Below are 17,985 nucleotides of genomic sequence, written 5' to 3'. Positions count from 1 at the left end.
ACTCGGTTCTGGTCAGCTGGTTCAACTCCTGGATAAAGCCTCACCTAAAACCCGATCTGCTCCACGGCGGGATTTTGCTCAATGAGCGGCCAGCACCCTGCGCTGAGAAGGGTTCTGAGGCAGGGCTGGGGAGAGGGGGACGCCAGGATTCAGTAGGTCTGTGGGAAGGTGATGAGACACTCGCCATGGGGCAGCCACCCGGCCCGCAGGTGCTCCCTCCAGTAAGTGCTTATTAATACCCAGGAGCTTCATGGTAGACCATGGAAATGCAAGCAGAACTACGATAAGGTTAGTCTTTAAGGAAGTTACAATCTTCTTGGGGAAATAACGTTAAGGCACATGAGGAACAAGAAACCATTATTTGCAGTGTAATTCAACAGAAGACAGAGCAAGATGTGTCCAGGAAAAGAACTCAGGGACCTTGGGCCGCCAGGAGACACCTCTGTGACTCCAAGAACTCCAAGTCACAACAGGGGGCTAGAGCAGACTGTCGGGAAGACAGTAAATGAGACCATCCCCCGGCTCTAAAACTCCATGGTTCTATGGACACAAATGGGGGATGCTGGAACAGGAGAGGGGCTCAGAGACAAGGCTGGGTGTAGGGAAGGCCATTCACTAGCTGCTGTTGTTACTGTGGGTTGAACTGTGCACACCCATCCCCGGATCTGTTCAAGTCCTAACCCCGGGTCCCTGTGAACATGACCTTATTTGGAAATGTCCTTACAGATGGAATCGAGTTAACATGCGGTTATACAGGATTAGGATGGACCCTCATCCATTGACCGGTATCTTCAAGACGAGGAAAATCTGGACACAGAGACACACAGGGAGGAGGCTGTGGGAAGATGAAGACGGTGACCGAGCTCAGCTACAAGGCAAGGATGGCCAAGGACCACCGGCCACCAGCAGATTCCCCCTCAGTCTCCAGAAGGAACCAATCCTGCAGACACCTTGATTTTAGACTTCCAGCCTCCTTAACCGTGAGAGAATGAATGTCTGTTGTTTTAGGCCACTTAGTTTGTGGTACTTTGTTACGGGAGCCCCAGGGAATAAATACACCAGCTTAATTCACCCCTCCCCGCCCATTCCACAAGATCTGTCAGCGAGGTCAGCAGAGGCCAGGAGCAAAAGCCATAATGCTTCTCTTCTAGTAAACCTTATCAGAAAAAAGAATGCTCCATTTGGGATTTTTTTTCCCCGGTGAACCTATTTTGGTTCCTAGTAATCATTTTTAAGAGCTCTCAACACAAAAGCCAGAGATTCATATCTACCTCTCTGAAATCTGTTCCTGCTTATGTTTCATACCAAAGTAGCTGGTTATGAGCTTATTGGTGTCTTTTTCTCTGGATGTTTAAAAGAAGTCTCCGTCCCTGAGGGGTGGCCAGTGCACGCATCTGGGGAGGCCTTCTTCCCCTCCTCACACCTATAAACGCCACAGGGCCTACACGCTCTCGCCGCAGAAGGTCCTCTCCCAGCACGTGCATCTGCAGACCCAAATGCAGAACAGAAGCTGCCTTCGCGACTTCCTCCTCCTCCTGAGAGCCTGGCCCGCTGCCCTGCTCGTACAGAACAAGCAGGCAGCTGATGCAGGAGGGCCCACGTCTGGCACCCCCAGGGGACGTGGGAACGAGGTGAGAGATGTCTGTAAGGAAGGTCTATCCAAGGATATAACTTGGATAGGTTCTCTCTCCTACAGCCTCACTTCAGGGTACCGAACCTCTCTGCTGTGGGCTCCCCAGAGGCAACTCTCCCCATCGGCACTATTCCTTTACCGGAGCTTGTTCCTTTGAACCAGATCTACACTGCCACAAGAGCATGTCGTTCATGAGACACCAAGATCGACATATACGACCGAAATCATGTTAATGTCCTCATGTTAAAAGGGCATCCACTCAACAAACTTCACAGCATCCACAGCGCTCAGGGCATCGTGCAGGGTGCAAACAACACTGGACGAATGACAGCCTTCTAGGTTTTCCCCTACCGGATCTGGCCAATGAATTCACGTTCTGGGCTATGAATTGAAAGCACTGCAATGCCCTCACCACCCACTGCCAGGAAGCAGTGCAGTTCAGAGGGAAGAACAAGGGACTGAGAGTCAAGAAACCCAGTCTCAGGGCTTCCCTGGTGGCGCAGTGGTTGAGAGTCCACCTGCCGATGCAGGGGACACGGGTTCGTGCCCCGGTCCGGGAAGATGCCGCGGAGCGGCTGGGCCCGTGAGCCATGGCCGCTGAGCCTGCGCGTCCGGAGCCCGTGCTCCGCAACGGGAGAGGCCACAACAATGAGAGGCCCGCGTACTGCAAAAAAAAAAAAAAAGAAAGAAAGAAAAGAAGAAACCCAGTCTCCCGCTGTGATCACCTTCTGCTGTCACCTCGGGTGAGCCATTGGGTTTCTCTCGTCTTGGTTTCCTTGTCTGTGAGTTGCGAGTATAAGTTGGAGAAACCTAGGATTAGTGTTTAGGAGACACACTTCAAGGCCACACACATGGGGCTGTTCTAGAACAGGACGGGCAGCCACCGGTAGAGGCATTACAGGTAATGGCAGGGACACACACAAGCTCACTGCTTTCCTTCAAAAGGAAGGCGACATCAGAGACGTTGCTTCGACGGGCTGGCCCAATTCTCCCCCAGCCACCGAGGTCCAGTACACCACGACCCGCCCTCAGATGTCCCCACCGCAGTACCGAGAAGAATGTTCACATGGTTGGCAGACAACACAAAGCTGGTTCTGGTTCCACTTTTGTGCATTAGGGCAGCGGCCTTTATTGAGAGAACTCAGACTCATTAAGACGTGAATTGAAGCCAAAGAAGCTAGAAGAAACCAAAGGAGGGAAGATGTGACAAGCAGGCACCAACAAGCTTTTGACCCGGGATGAAAGCATCAGAATTAACAGAGGAATTATTCCTAAACATGATCTCTTTTGGGACGAGGACGGAGAGGGCAAAGAAAGAGTTTTTCCAATCGCCCCATTATCCTCAAGCGGGTTTTCTTCCGAGCCTTTCAGTTTATCTATTGTATCGCAGGCTTCATGCATTTTCCACAGGTCTCTTAGAATTGCCAAACAAATTGCTGGAAGGGTGAGCGCCCTGTTACCGTTTTATCACCACTCGAGGAAGAAAGGCCCAAACCGTCTCCATGGCAAACGGTAAACACATGTTCTGTTAGACAGCCTGCCTCGAAACACCTAGAAAGGGATCCTGGAAGTTAACAAGGAAGAGTCTGGCTTTAAGCAGCTAAAGCAAGGGCAACGCAGAGATATATAGCTCGGGATCAGCAGGGCCAGGAAGAAGTCTAGAGAATACTGACAAAGGAGCACAGATGGGCCAGGTGCCCCCGCCCCCGAAGGCCCATGGGGTGATGACACCAAGAGGGGGCACCGGGCCCTCTGCTGGGCTGGGGAGGAGTGGGCAGGGGTCAAGTTTTCGCCACTGAGAATCTGAGCCGAATGAGAGATGAACCGAGATGAACATGAGAGATACCATTTCCTCTGCAGTTCCATGTATGGCCAGGAAAGGAGAAGGAGTGGGACACAAGGATTTGCTCTCAGCTAATAGAAAAATGCAGGTGGGAGTCCCAAGTTCAAATCCTGCCTCTGCCACCTTATGTCTGTGAAGAAGAAACTGGAATTAATCTCTGACATTTCATTTCCTGTGTGTAAACGTACATTGTGAATAAAACCTATCTCAGGGAGCTGCCATGGACAACGAGATGACAGTGACAGATATGAAAAGAGCTGGTAGTGGGAGTTCCCTGGTGGTCTAATGGTTAGGACTCAGCTCGCTCTTTTTTTTTTTAAGGTGTTGGGGGTAGGAATTTATTAATTAATTAATTTTATTTTTTTGCTGTGTTGGGTCTTCGTTTCTCTGCGAGGGCTTTCTCTAGTTGGGGCAAGCGGAGGCCACTCTTCATCGCAGTGCGCGGGCCTCTCACCATCGTGGCCTCTCTCGTTGCAGAGCACAGGCTCCAGACGTGCAGGCTCAGCGGCCATGGCTCACGGGCGTAGTTGCTCCACGGCATGTGGGATCCTCCCAGACCAGGGCTCGAACCCGTGTCCCCTGCATGAGCAGGCAGACTCTCAACCACCGCGCCACCAGGGAAGCCCCAGGACTCAGCTCTTTCACGGCCATGGCCCCGGTTCGATCCCTGGTTGGGGAACTGAGATCCTGAAAGCTGCACGGTGCAGCCAAAATAAATTTTGAAAAAAGAAAGAAAGAAAAAAAAAAAAAGAGAAGAGTTGGTAGATCCAAAAGCAAAAAGGATTCTCATGGTTCTACAGCACACAGACCCTTAGGGCCCAACCCGACCTAAGATCTCTGAGCCCGCTGTCTGGCAGACAGGGGGGCGGGCCACCTCTGCACTTGCGGGGAGCAACCAGAGCATGACACGATCCCCGGCCCAGGGCAGCCGAGGCTGCAGCGAGCAACCCTCTACAGACAGCTCAGGTCCTGACAGAGCCCAGCTGCAGCTGGCCAGCCCGCTCCTCACAGGGAAGCAGGAAAGGCACCCAGTGTCCACCCCCCGGATCCTCAGGCACAGGGAAAGAAGTAGGTGAGGGGGCTTCCCTGGTGGCGCAGTGGTTGAGAGTCCGCCTGCAGGGGACACGGGTTCGTGCCCCGGTCCGGGAAGATCCCACGTGCCGCGGAGCGGCTGGGCCCGTGAGCCATGGCCGCTGAGCCTGCGCGTCCGGAGCCTGTGCTCCGCAACGGGAGAGGCCACAACAGTGAGAGGCCCGCATACCGCAAAAAAAAAAAAAAAAAGAAGAAGAAGAAGTAGGTGAGGCACAGGTGAAAGCACAGCGGCCACGAGCTGCTGACTCGTGAAGCTGGGTGACGTACGGGGAGTGCATTGCAGCATCCTCTCAAGCATTTTTAAATTTCCCAAAACAAAAAGTTTGGGGGGAAATGGAGGGAGTGGGGAAAGTAATGAGGTCCTCCCTTTCTTCAACTCCCTGCACCCACAATTGTGCCAGAAATGAGTCCGAACAGCAACACTATCTTTCAGGAAGGAGCAGGAGGCCGCCACCCAGATGGGAAACACAATGAGAGTTACTCATGGTAAAGATGATAATAAATAATCATAATTGATAATAATTTAGAATAGCAGCAGCTACCATTTACCCAGGACTGGCTACACGCACGCCACTGGGTAAAGGGGTGGGCAAGTACTATTTCTTTTAACATAAAAATCCTATGAGGTAAGAGCTAAAACTATAAATCTCTTAGAAGAACACACTGGTGTAAATCTCTGTGACCTTGGATTAGACGATGGTTTCTTAGGCATGATACCAAAAGTACAAGCAAGAAAAAATAGGTAAACCGGCCACAGCATTAACAGCAGGCGCTTATGCGGGCCCAGGATGCCACCTGCCTTGGACCTGGTGCTCTGGAGCGAGGGAGTGCCCGGGCACGGCCTCACCTCATCACGCTCGGGACCCAGCAGCTGGAAGGCTGCCTGCTGGGCCGTGTGCCCCTGAGAGCCCAGCCGGGCACAGCCTAGCCTCTAACCCCGACGGCAGGACTGGGAATTCAGGTTTGATGGACGGCTCTGGAAATCTACGCCTCTGGAGGAAGACGAGCTAGGATGGAGGAAGGGCCACCACACAGAGTGCTGGGAGCCCCGTCTCCTCTCTGGGTCTCAGCTTCCTCTTCTGCCAAGTGAAGGCCATTGCTGGGAAGAGGTCTCACGCGTAGGAAGGAGTTGGAGGCCGCCAGACCCGCGTAAATTCCTGCTTTCCCCACTTGCTATGTGGGGCCTCTGTAAGCTTCAGTCCTCATCTGTCCACAACTCAGTAGAGCAGGTCTAGAATAGGAAACAGAGGACCGAAGCCTGGGGCCAGCGGTGGGAGGAGGATGGAGAGGCTGGGAGCTGCCTGGACCTCCCACGAACGAGCAGAGTCTCCTACTGGGTCTCTGGGTGGCCGGTTGTTTGAAAGATGGCTTCGTGGGTTCACATCCAGCAGGCGCTTATGCAAGCCCCAGAGCAGGAGCAAGCCTGATGCCCTGTTCTTGGGGTGCTGTCAATCTCCGGCGGAGGCAGGGCAGGGAACAGGACGGCGAATGCTACCAAGGGGCGCGTGCAGGGCTGGGTGAGCTCAGCACCGGCTCCCTGCCAAGCATTCTGCGCGTTAACCTGCAGCCTGGAGGGAGAATTTCACCAAAATCCTGCTGGCCAGGACCAGTGGCGGGGGGTGGGACCAGGTTGGAAGCCATTCATGGAATAGGGAATTGACGGCGCCCAGTTTATTGGAGAAAGTCCATCTCTTGTTTTGGTAACTGGCTTCCTTCCCTCCAGTGGCCCTGTTCCCCACCCCGGGAAGAGAATGTCACGGGGCAGGACAGGAGCTCTGCACTGGGACTAGGAAGGGAGCCCACTGCCCAAGGCTGAGGAAGGAGAGGAAAAGGGCAGGGCAGAGCCAGGCAGGGCTGGGCTGGGCCGGGCTCAGGGGAGCGGCACTGCTCTACTGCTTCATCGGGTGCTCGGTACACGGTGTATCTGTGTGTAGCAAAAATTCATCAAGCTATTCACAATATGCACTTTTCTCTGTATATATTATACTTCAATTTAAAAAAAAAAAAAAAAAGGTGGGCACGGAGAGAAAGCAAGCACTGGACTAAACAGCAAGGCTCTGGGTTGCAGTCCCTGCTCTGCAGTGTGGCCTGCCTTGTGCTTACCCGGTCCGGGACTCCAGCCTCCCATGTGGAGTGGATCAAAAGTGGAAAACGGGGCCTTTCCCTGGTGGTGCAGTGGTTGAGAGTCCGTCTGCCGATGCAGGGGACGCGGGTTCGTGCCCCGGTCCGGGAAGATCCCACATGCCGCGGAGTGGCTGGGCCCGTGAGCCATGGCCGCTGAGCCTGCGCGTCCGGAGCCTGTGCTCCGCAACGGGAGAGCCCACAGCAGTGAGAGGCCCGCGTACCACAAAAAAATAAATAAATAAAGTGGAAAACGGGGCCCAATTCCACCGCGACCACCTCCACGGCCCTGGGAGCCACCACCACCGATCACGGCGGCGATCACTTGGGAATTACAACCACCTTTTGTGCTAAATACCCCAATGGGACTTCAGAATCCTGATTATCACTTGGTTCTAGAAGTAGAGAAGCATGGGCACTCAAGATGAACCCCACACACCACGCACAGAACTCTCCAAGAAGGTTCCCAGAAGCCCATGAATCAGGGTGTTTCAGTTAACACTCAGCCACCAGGCGCGTGCTGAGGAAGAACTCAAATGACTTCCTGTAGCTGTTAAAAATGACTCGTGGGGGCTTTCACAGGAAAGGGGGTGACCTTGGGCTTACTCAGCAGAATCTCACTCCTTCTGGCTCTTCCTGAGAGCATGACCGGCACCCAGAGCGTTCAGCTGATGGCACAAAGGCTGGCCTTTTAATGAGCTCCTTCCACACCGAGTGGGAGGTGAAAGCCGGGAAGCTTCTAGTTCCTCAAGTCTTGACACCATGATGGAGGTCCTGGCAAGATGCTAGGATGTGTTACTATTATTGATAATTACAACAGTAATAATGATAGCAGCTAACTTTTCCTAAATGCTCACCAAGTGCAGGACGATGTCCTACACCTTGCAGCAACTGACACTATATTCCTCACAACAACCCTATATATTAAGTCCTATTAGCAGCCCCATTTGATAGACAGAGAAACTCAGGCTCAGAGAACCTCAGTACCTTGCCCAGGCTCCCCCAGCTAGGAGGCAGCCAGGATGGGACCTGAACCCACACCATCTGGCTCCAGAGCCCTCTAGTTTCTAGTCAGTGAAACAGGCATAGCAAACCTGGGTAAAAAAAAAACATCTCAATTCTAGCGCTAGCCAGGATCACTCAGGTTCATTCTTTAAAAAAAAATTTTTTTTTAATTTTCCATTAGCTACTTATTTACATAAAACAAAAAAGACTGGGTACTTTTACGTGGGCACACAGTTACCATGTGGTGATGCTGAACCTTTCCTTAAGCACCAAGTCATGGAGGTTTAGTGGAATGAAAACTATACTGGGAATCAGACGCCTTAGAATCTTAGAATCTTGGTGTCACCAAATAATTTTGTGACGTGAAAAAAATTTACATTTTCTCAGATCTAAAAACCTTCTTTTAAAACTTATGTTAAAAGGGAAAAAAGTAAGCCTTTCTCATGTTCTGCCAGGCCAAGTCTTTAGCCTAAAGGCCTTTAGCCTGGTGGTTCAGCCCGTGAGGCCAGGCACACTGCGTCTGGTGGCAGCACAAGGAAAAGCAAAAAAAAGGAAAGGCTGCAGCCCACCTGCTTCCCCCATCACCCCAGGGTCTGCATCCCGCTTCACTCTTCACTCAAAGGCCCCCAGGGACCACCACACTGGGCCAGTCTGCATCTGTCCCCAATCTGGGATCAAGACAAACTAACACAACTGAAGACAGACACTTCTTAGGAGAGCACACAAATGGCATGGCCGGACGCCGGAGTCCACAGCGGCCTCTGGGAGGAGGATCCGCGTGGCGTCAAGGGAAGGACGCGTGCCCGACGCACAGAAGGGCCGCTGTGGACACTGCTGGGTGAAGGAATGGGCCCCGTGGAGGGAGGATTAACACTGCAGCAGTGTCGCCAGCGATCCCACCTTCAGAGGCACAGTATATGCTTCTGCCGAGAGCGAGACCGGTCGCTGGGAGGGCAGCCGCAGGTGAGGATGAGGTCATGAGCCGGGCTGAGCAGAGTTTTCCGGGTGGACAACTAACAAATCTTCTGGGCAGACCACCGAAGCCTGTAATCAACTGAGGCCAGGACCTAATGTCTCTGAGTCAAAGCCTTCCTGGCACCACTCAGAATACCTGCCTGTTCATTAGAGCTCACAGAAAACCACACACCATGGACAGTCCTGAGGAATGCACACTAGGCCCCAGAGCCTTGATGTAACAGTGCGCCAGGCAGCCACAGCCCTAGCTAAACCCTGCCACCCGTGGCTGTTCAAGAATCATAGGCTGAGGGTCTAAAGAGGCAGCCGGATCTGGCATACGGCTGCGCCTGGAGATTCCTGCGGCTAAACCTTGAGAGCAGGCTCCCACGAGCCAAGAGAAGGTTGTGGCACCATCCGGTACATACTAGGGGCAGGACCGCTGAGTCCAGCCACACAGGGAGCCGTCTGCAGCCTACTGAGCTGTTCAGTGTGCAACCTGTGTAACTGTCCCTGACAGCCAGCCAGCCAAGGCTTCTGCCTTCCAATCACTGGCAGACCACCCCTTTCAGGCCAGCTGCAGCACCAGGGTAGTCCAGACCCCAGCACCAGGACCCTGAGGCACTGTGAAAGTTAAGGCAAAGGCAGAGTCTAGAAATCTGGGTTCAAGTCCTGGAATCACCATTAACTTCATGTGCGCTTCTCAAGGTCACAAGTTATTTGTATCTCAGTTTTCTCGTCTATAAACAAGAGAGTCAGAATAATGTATTTTTAACATCCTTTCTGACTTTTAAGTTCTAGGATTCTTTGATTCTGTGACATGATAAACAAAGAAAGAAAGCTCTTTGGGCCTGATGGAGCCAGACTGCTACATGGGAGCCCAGGGCCTGCTGCCCTCACGCAGGTGCACAGCACTGCGACTGCACAGGACAACTTGGCAGGGGGTAGGACACAGCAGAGGGAAGAAGGCCAGAGGACGGGCGCACGAGTGACAGATAATGGCTCCATGTCGGGGACAGACACCCACTCACTAGCCCAACCAAGCCCATACACACTCTGAGACTGTGCTTTGCAGTCACCAGATGACTCTCCAGCCCTCAGACTCAGCCTGGCAGGTTAGACGGCTTGTCCTCACCTACTGCCGCTTCTCTAACTCTCCTCGAATGGCTCCCAGCGAGAGCTGGGCTTCCCCACCCAGCAGATGCCTTGGTCTTAACCAACCCTCGTTTGTATTCCAGAGAGATCTCAGGTGTCTGTGCTCCCAGCCTGAGGCCTCCCAAACACCATGAGACCAGGGAGGGTGAGAGCCCGTGATGGGTGTGTCTGTGTGTTTGGGAGGGAGGGGGTCACCTCTTCAGCCTCAGAGCGGCCACATTCCACCCACCCTCACTGGGGGCTCGTAAGTGGACAGAGATGCGGGGGTGACTGGTGATAACAGAGTAGGGCAGGGTTGCCACGTGGGGGAGCGGGTGGGAGAGCGGGGAAGAGGAGGGGAGAGAGGGTTTCTGGAAGCCAATGACCTTGAGCCACAAAGGGTCACAGGCATGGGACGCGTGAAAAGACGTTCCAAAGGCAGAGGCATGGGGGGAGGGGCCCGCGTGGCCAGGTGGACGTAGGTGAAGACAGGCGGGAGAGGCAGCTGGAGACAGACCAGCCAAGGGGCTTGGACTTGATCCTAAAGCAACAGGGTCCTGAGGCGGGGAGTGACGAGCCAGCTCTGAGTTTGGCGGTGACGTGTCTAGAGGTGTGCAAGGCTAAGGGGCCAAGCTTGGAAGGGACGAGGCCTGGGCAGCGCGTCAGGCGCAGTGCCGGCCTTGGGGGCACGTGTGCCGGGCTTCGCAGCTCAGGAAGGACAGAGATGCCGCCTGACCTTTGGCACGATACTGTCTCTGATCCGGCAGAGCTGCTGAAGGGAAAAGGACGATGCAATCTGCCCCTCAGCCCATCCTGCTCTTCAGGCCCGTTATTTAAACCCACGAGCTCAGGCCCGGGTGGTCAGGCCCCTGCAGCACAGGGAGTGCAGAGGAGAAAGGCAGGGTGTGCACGAGCACCAGACAGCAGCAAGGTGGCCCAGACACTGCCCCTCCCAGGGCCCTGGGTGCCCCACGGAAAGAAACAACAGGATGAGGAGGTGATGGCTAGGGTCCCGGCACTCTCCGATTCTCTGCAACTTGGCCAAATTCAACCGATTAGAAACACCTCCCAAAGTGGTGGGACATGGGCCAGCACTTGCTTGGAGGGAGTGTTATTGGCCCAACGTCTATGGAGAGAAATTGGGCAACAGCCAAAATTAAGACTACATAAATTCAGCATTTCTATTTCTAGGTATTTATCCCACATAATTCCATACACGTGCACACAAAGATATAGGTACAAAGATACTTAACCGCTGCAGCATGTTTCCGAAACATGATCAGAAATGTCCTAAGTGTCTATCAGGAGAGAAATGGTTAAGAAAAGGATTTAAGGCCATTGAATAGAATACTATGCAGCCATTAAAAAGAATAAGGCAGCATGAGGGAAAGACTGATATGAAATCATTTCCAAGAAAGATCACGCAGAATAATGGCTTTGTGTGAGGACGGGAAGACCGTCTTTGCTCCTGTACCTGGAACTCACCTAAAAAGGCTCTAGGCTGCTGCAACCACGGCTGCCCCCAACACGGGGATGCGCTGGACGGGCAGCAGGGGTGGGAAAAGGCTCCTTGAATTTGCTGCATGTGCATGTGTTACCTACGTCAGACGGCAGAGAGCCAGACGGAGGGGACACGGGCAAGGCCATGCCTACGGAATCCAGCAGAACCACAGTGCATGAATAGGCTGGTTAAACTCACTGTCCCGGGGGCAGAAGGTGGGAGAAACACTGGAGCATTTGGGGAGCTTCCTGGGAGCAGAACACCAGCAATAACGCCCCACTGTCCCTGCGGGTGAACAAAAGTCACAGAACCAGGGGTTCAGAAGAGACAAGAAGAGGTTGGAGCACCCAGGCGCCAGGCTCTAGAATGAACTGGATGCGATCTGCGCCACTGACGGAGCAGAGGGAAACCCCTTCCAGCTGGGGGGTGGGGGGAGGGAAGCAGAGCACCTGTGGAGGCGGGGCTGGGCCCCAGCATCCTGGGTGTGTGACTTGCACACCCGCCCCAGTGTGCCCGGGTCACGGGCACCCCCATCCCATCTCCAGGCCGGATGCCACCCACGACTGTCCATCTGCCTGAGTCATCTTCCCAGACGGTCTGCGGTGACACGCACCTCGCTCAGCCATCTAGGAGAGAAAACCGGGGTCCCCGTGGGGACGACACACTGTGGTTGACAGAGCTCACAATAAGTCCATGAAGAAAAGCAATCCCATCAAAGTGTAACCCCGAATGCTGAGGAAGAGGGGGCGGGGAGGAAACGGAACACTTTACCATCTGAGACAACAAACACCTTCTCCCCCGCTTCCAGGCCCCCGACGAGAACAATACCTCCCTTTCTGTCCCCAGACCTCAGCACCAAACTTACGTGTGCTCCACCTCCCGTCAGCGGGAGGCTGGCAGGGTGCCCGGCCAGGCTGAGCACCTGACAAATGTCACATGCCCTGTCACACTGCCACGGCACTGCTCAGGTCCTCAGGCAAACAGAGACCTCGGCCACACACCTCCGGGCCTGGGGAGGGATCTGCGGGGCTGGGTGCCAGCCAGGAGAAGGCATCTCCTCAACGGCTGACACTAAACCAGGACAGGCTGGCCTTTCCACTCAGGGGTCACTGTCGGGACCGGAGGGGGTCCCAGTGGTTATGTGACCAGGTGTCGCAGCCAACAGCTGAGCGAAGTGAGAAGTGGACAGGGGCTGCCTGGTCCCAGCAGCTCGGTTCCGCCCCGGGTCAGCAGCAGCCCCTCACTCCTTAAGCACCCGTCTTAACCATGTGCGCCTTCTCCACACACCTGTCCAGGTGAGCCTGGGGCGTGGCCCCTGCCTTCAGGCTGCTTCCCAGGACCCCGGCCACAGGCCGCTCTGCCCGCCCAGCCGGGGCCACAGCCCTCCAGCCGGAGTCAGACTCCCAGTTCCCAGAGCAAGCGCAGGCGCCCGCTCCTGCCCTGCTGGGTGAGCAAGGCTACAGCCAGGACTTGGGGCACCCCAGCGTCGCTCGCGGGGAGAGAGGAGCCGTCTGGAGCCACAGCAGAGTTCGCAGTGTGCCGCTGAACTCTGGGACGCGGGGCCACTTGGGCCGGGGGAGGCCTGGGGGCCTCACCCCTGCACGAGGCCACCCCGCCTTCCCAGCCTCTGGCTGCAGCAGAACAGAGAACAGAGACAGCTACTGCTGCCGGCCGTGACCCTGGCAATGACCCCTAGTGCTGCGACAACTGTCTCGCTTCCTGCTGCACACCCTCAGCCCTCTTCGAAGTGGCAGCCAGCGCACCCTCGGTCCGCATTCTCCCGCCGCTGCTGCGCTCAGCTGCACCAGCCCATTCCAGGCCCGCAGGCCTCTGCGCCCGTCTCGCCAAGGGGCCTGGCAGACGTAGCCCCCTCGCCTGCTTCACTCCCTCCCCCTGCTCACTAGGCCTTTTAGGCCTGGCTCAAGTGTCACCTCCTCAGAGAGGTGATAACACCCTCCCTGTTATCACAGGTCTTGATTTTTCTTCTTCCTAGAACTTACCGTAAATGGAGACTACGGTGCTTTTCCTCCATTTACTTGTGTTTTCTTAGCATCAACCCTGCCTCCCCTATAGCAACACACACACACACACACACACACTCTCACACACACACACTCACACACACACACTCACACCCACACATACCCTCACTCACACCCACCCACCCACACACTCACTCACACACACACACTCCGTGGGGAAAGGGCTGCATCCACCTGACCTGTCTTATTTTTTGTATCTGCGATGTCTTTTAGGATTCCTGGCACTCAGCAAGTGCTCAATTAAGACTTGTGGAATGAATGACACAGTGGTTATCTGACGAATGATCTCATGGACCAATGGAGAGACTGCGAGATACTGGCCAGGTCAGGGGCTAGAAGCCAGAGAGTGTGTGAGGCCTGAGGCAGGGGGCATGGACCCCGGCCAGCGTGGGAGGGGCTCACAGAAGGTCCTCGTGGCTCACTCTGTCCGTCTCCAGAGGACGGAGGTCAGCGGAGGCCCAGCCCGTGGCCCACCAGAGCAGCTTTACTCTTGGCTGGTGAGAGACTTTGTGATTTATTACACAAAGTCAAAAGAAACCACAGGGGCCTTTATCGTGGGCACACAGACCACATGGGTGGCACAGAAGCAAGTCAGGAAGTCATGGCCCCAAAGAGGCCAGGAGGAGAGTGGAAGACACCTTCCTGCCGTAGATGTTCCTGAAATAAAGAACCCACGGGACTACAGACCTCTTGGTGGGGGTTCCCAATCTCCAAAACCCAGATACTGGTACTCGAGGAGCCCAACACGTCCACAGGGCCGAACTAAGGAACCCTGAAATGTGTATACACAAGTTTTCCCTATGACTTTGGGAAAATGTATTAGTAGCAAACATGAGTATTTCTAAAACCCAGAAGACCTGCAACCCTGAGCTGTGAAATGGTGACTGTCCACGCACACACACAGAGGGACCACGGCCAGCGCGCCGGGTGAGCTCCGGCTTTCGCGTGGCCGTCCCTCCCACCGCCCCACCCAGTGCTGTACAAAGTCCATCTCTGCTCTGGGCAGGTAACAGGCAGGGTCATAAAGCTGTGCGTCTTCCTGGGGGGCTGGCCTCCCCCGCCACAGGGAAAGGCCCTGCAGACACTCAATGGCCCTAAATGGCCCCAAGCTCCCTGGGGCAGAATGAGAGACTCACAGCCACTGCCCGCTGGCCTGGCCTGGACGCACAATGGGTGGACTGTGCGGCCACTTCCGCCACGGGAGGAGGGGCCTCGTGACCCAGGGCAGCAGTCATGGGGAGGCTGACCTCACAGCCTCCCGGGACAGGATCTGTCCTCGGGCCAGGGCCACCAGATCTGCCCAGCTCTGCCTCCCCTGGCCTCTGCCGGCCAACATTTTATCATGGTGTGGCACCACCGATGTCAGAGCAATGCTAGACAGGGACCGGGAATCACTGGCTCTCAATCCTCCAGGGGTCCGTCCGCTGCCGGCCAAAGCCCCTCTGAAGCATATCTGAAAAGAGCACAGCCACCTTCTTACTGATTGGCTGTAGGCAAGTGATCTAACTTCCTTGGGCCTCAGTTTTGTCACCTAAAAAATGGGGAAGTGATTCCATTTTTCCCATGGATTGATATATAAGCATCCAATGAGACAGATACAAGATGTGGAGTGCCCAAGACAGAGAGGGCCACTTGGGATGTGCTCGGGAAACGGTGGCCTCTCCCGTGGCTCCATGGTGACGGCCTGAATCATTCCCTGGTGCTCAGGGCTCTGACCCCCGTCCAGAAGGCCCACCTGCCACCAGGCACTGCCCCCAAGACAGACAAACTCACTTAACTTTTGATAGGTTTAGACGTCATCTTCTTAATCAGATTAGAAAGCCTCCAACAACAAAAACTGTTGTTTCTTCTCCTTGCCCTCTGCGCCTACAGCACACAGTACAGAGCCCCATGCTGACAGCTGCTCAGTAAACATCTGAGGTCGACAGGGTTTGAGTCAACACAGCTGTGAAATCATTTCGGAGCCAGAGGGGTCTCGGAGTAAAACGGAGCTGTGATCTTGGAGGTGATCACCGCTGTTCACGGCAATGGCCTTTGGGGTTGGGTACCACTGCTCTCAATGCCACCGTCTTCTGCTGGCATCCTGGTGTGTTCCTGGCATGGCAGGTGGGGAAACCGAGGCCCAGGTGGGTGAGCTGTTGAGCAGTGGAGCCAGGCACAGTATCCAAAGTCCCCCTGAAGGCCACCCGGCCCTGCTCTAAGGACAGTCCATGTTCCCACCCCCCTGTCACAGAGCACAGCTCTCACTTGGGGACACTTTCATAATCACTGTCTCACTGACTTCTCTAAGCACTCTCAAGTTGGCTGCAACCGACAGTCACAGATAAGGCTGCTGGACTATCGTCATGGTATGAGAACAAGCTGACACAACTGAGTGGTCACTAAGGGCTCCAGCTGGGCAGAGTGTTTTACACGTGTTCTCACACGCCAGGCGCTAACAGTAAGAGTGGTGAACGCTTGCACGCACTCGGGGCCGAGGGCATCCTGCATGTTAACTTGTTGAAGCGTCCTTTTTATTTTTTAGAAGAAAAGGGCCCTGTGTATTGCTGTTCACCATGTTCGGCTCCCCGGCCTGCAGGCGGCTCCTACTTCCCTGATCCCTGCCTGGAGGACCCGTGTGGCCACTGAAATGTTAGGAGTCCCCAGCTTGTGTCACTTTGGGGCAGAAGCTAAGAGCCAGGACGAGCTTCACTGAGGTCTCTTCCCTCGGCCACCAGGACCCGTCAGCAGCTGCCCGTCATCCGGGTCCCAGACGTGCAGCAGAGCTCAGCCAGCCCTCGGAGGGTGTGCGGCACAGGGCAGGAGGAGGCCTGTGCTGGGTCCCGGGAGCTGCTCGTTACTGCGGCGCGGCCGAGCCAGTCCCCACAGAATGGAGAGGGAGGGGTCTTGAAAGTCACCCCCTCCGACGTCCTCCAGCATCTCAGGAGGACACTGGAGCCTGCAGCTACACCGCCAGGGAGCGGCGGGCCACATGCGGGCCCGCTTCCTGCCCCAGGGCCGGGCCCCAGCAGATTCTCAACTCACGCCTCGAGGATCACCAGTGCTCTGAGGGCTGGACATGTGTTAACATACTCAGTCCCCCCACAGTCCTGGGAGGTGTGGACGATGGCTGTCCACTTTTTATAGATGAGGGAACTGAGCACATGCCAAAGGCCAGCCAGCAAGCAGTGGGGAGGCCAGCTCTGAGGCCAGGCAAGGGCTCCAGTTATCAGCGCTCCTAACCACCCTGCTGTGGGCGCCCAACAATCTGGAGGAGGAAAAAGGCAAATCTGAGGGCTCTAGACATTTGCACACAGAGTATAAGGAGGGCTCCAAGGAAGATATACAAGTGTTCGACAGACACGCAGAAAAATGCTTGACATCATTGGCTGCCGGAGAAATTTTAAACCAATTCAAAACTACAAGATACCATTGCACGCCCACTAGGATGGCGAAAATCAAAGTCAGATACGTGTTGGCAAGGATGTAGAAAGACTGGAACCTTTATATGCGGTGGGGATCTAAAATGGTACAGCCACCAGGGAAAATAGTCTGGCGGTTCCTCAACCGACCACCGGCCCCAGCAATTCCACTCCTGGGTGTATACCCCAGAGAAATGAAAACACACGTACGCATAAAAACATGCGCATGAGGGCTTCCCTGGTGGCGCAGTGGTTGAGAGTCCGCCTGCCGATGCAGGGGACACGGGTTCGTGCTCCAGTCTGGGAAGATCCCACATGCCGCAGAGCGGCTGGGCCCGTGAGCCATGGCCGCTGAGCCTGCGCGTCCGGAGCCTGCGCTCCGCAACGGGAGAGGCCACAACAGTGAGAGGCCCGCGTACCGCAAAATAAAAAAAAAAAAAAAACCATGCGCATGAATGTTTCCAACAGCGTTCTTCATAACAGGCAAAAGACAGAAACCACCGAATGTCCACCAGCTGATGACTGGACAGACACAGTGTGGTCTAGCCATACACTGGAATATTATGCAGCCGTGAAAAGGAAAGAAGCACAGATCCACGGTACAACATGGATGAACCTTAAAAACATTATGCTGTGGGAAAGAAACCAGTCACAAAAGATGGTATTGTCTTTTTTTTTTTTTTGGCCTCTACATGTGGCCTGTGGGATCTCAGTTCCCCAACCAAGGACTGAACCCGTGCCCTCGGCAGTGCAAGCGTGGAGTCCTAACCACTAGACGACCAGGGAATTCCGAAAGATGGTGTATTATATGATTCCATGCATATTAAAGTCCAGAACGGGGAAATCTATAGAGACAGAAAGTGGTGGTTGTCTACGGCTGGGGTGGGCACGGGGTGACAGTTAAAGGGTACAGCGTTTCTTTTTGAGGTGATGAAAATGTTCTAAAACTGACTGTAGTGATGGCTGTACACATCTGTGGATACATTAAAAACCACTGGATGGTACACTTTGAAAGAGTGAATTGTATGGTATGTGCATCTCAATAAACTTGTTTTTTAAAAGGATAAGGGGTAGGGGGTAGGGAGCTGGGCTACTGAAATGCTACTTCCTTTCAGGTAATGATGACGAAGAACCAACGTGCAAAGTGTGCGTTCTCTGCCGACATCCCCGCGGCGAGGGAAGAGCACCCTCCCAGATCCACTTCATACAACCAAACAGCTGACGGGACCCGAGAGGTGAGGGGGGCAGAGCATCGTCCT

General features: G+C 54.7%; 1 protein-coding gene across 4 annotated transcripts in view; it reads right to left on the bottom strand.

The window, feature by feature from the left end:
- The window catches only part of ITPK1 (inositol-tetrakisphosphate 1-kinase), a 163,994-nt gene that overhangs the window by 48,654 nt on the left and 97,355 nt on the right, over positions 1-17,985 (bottom strand). The window lies entirely within an intron of this gene.

This window comes from Tursiops truncatus, chromosome 2, assembly GCF_011762595.2.
Source record: "Tursiops truncatus isolate mTurTru1 chromosome 2, mTurTru1.mat.Y, whole genome shotgun sequence".
In the NCBI taxonomy this organism is placed as follows: Eukaryota; Metazoa; Chordata; class Mammalia; order Artiodactyla; family Delphinidae; genus Tursiops; species Tursiops truncatus.
The sequence above is the reverse complement of the archived record's forward strand: the minus strand, read 5'-3'. Positions and strand labels throughout refer to the sequence as shown.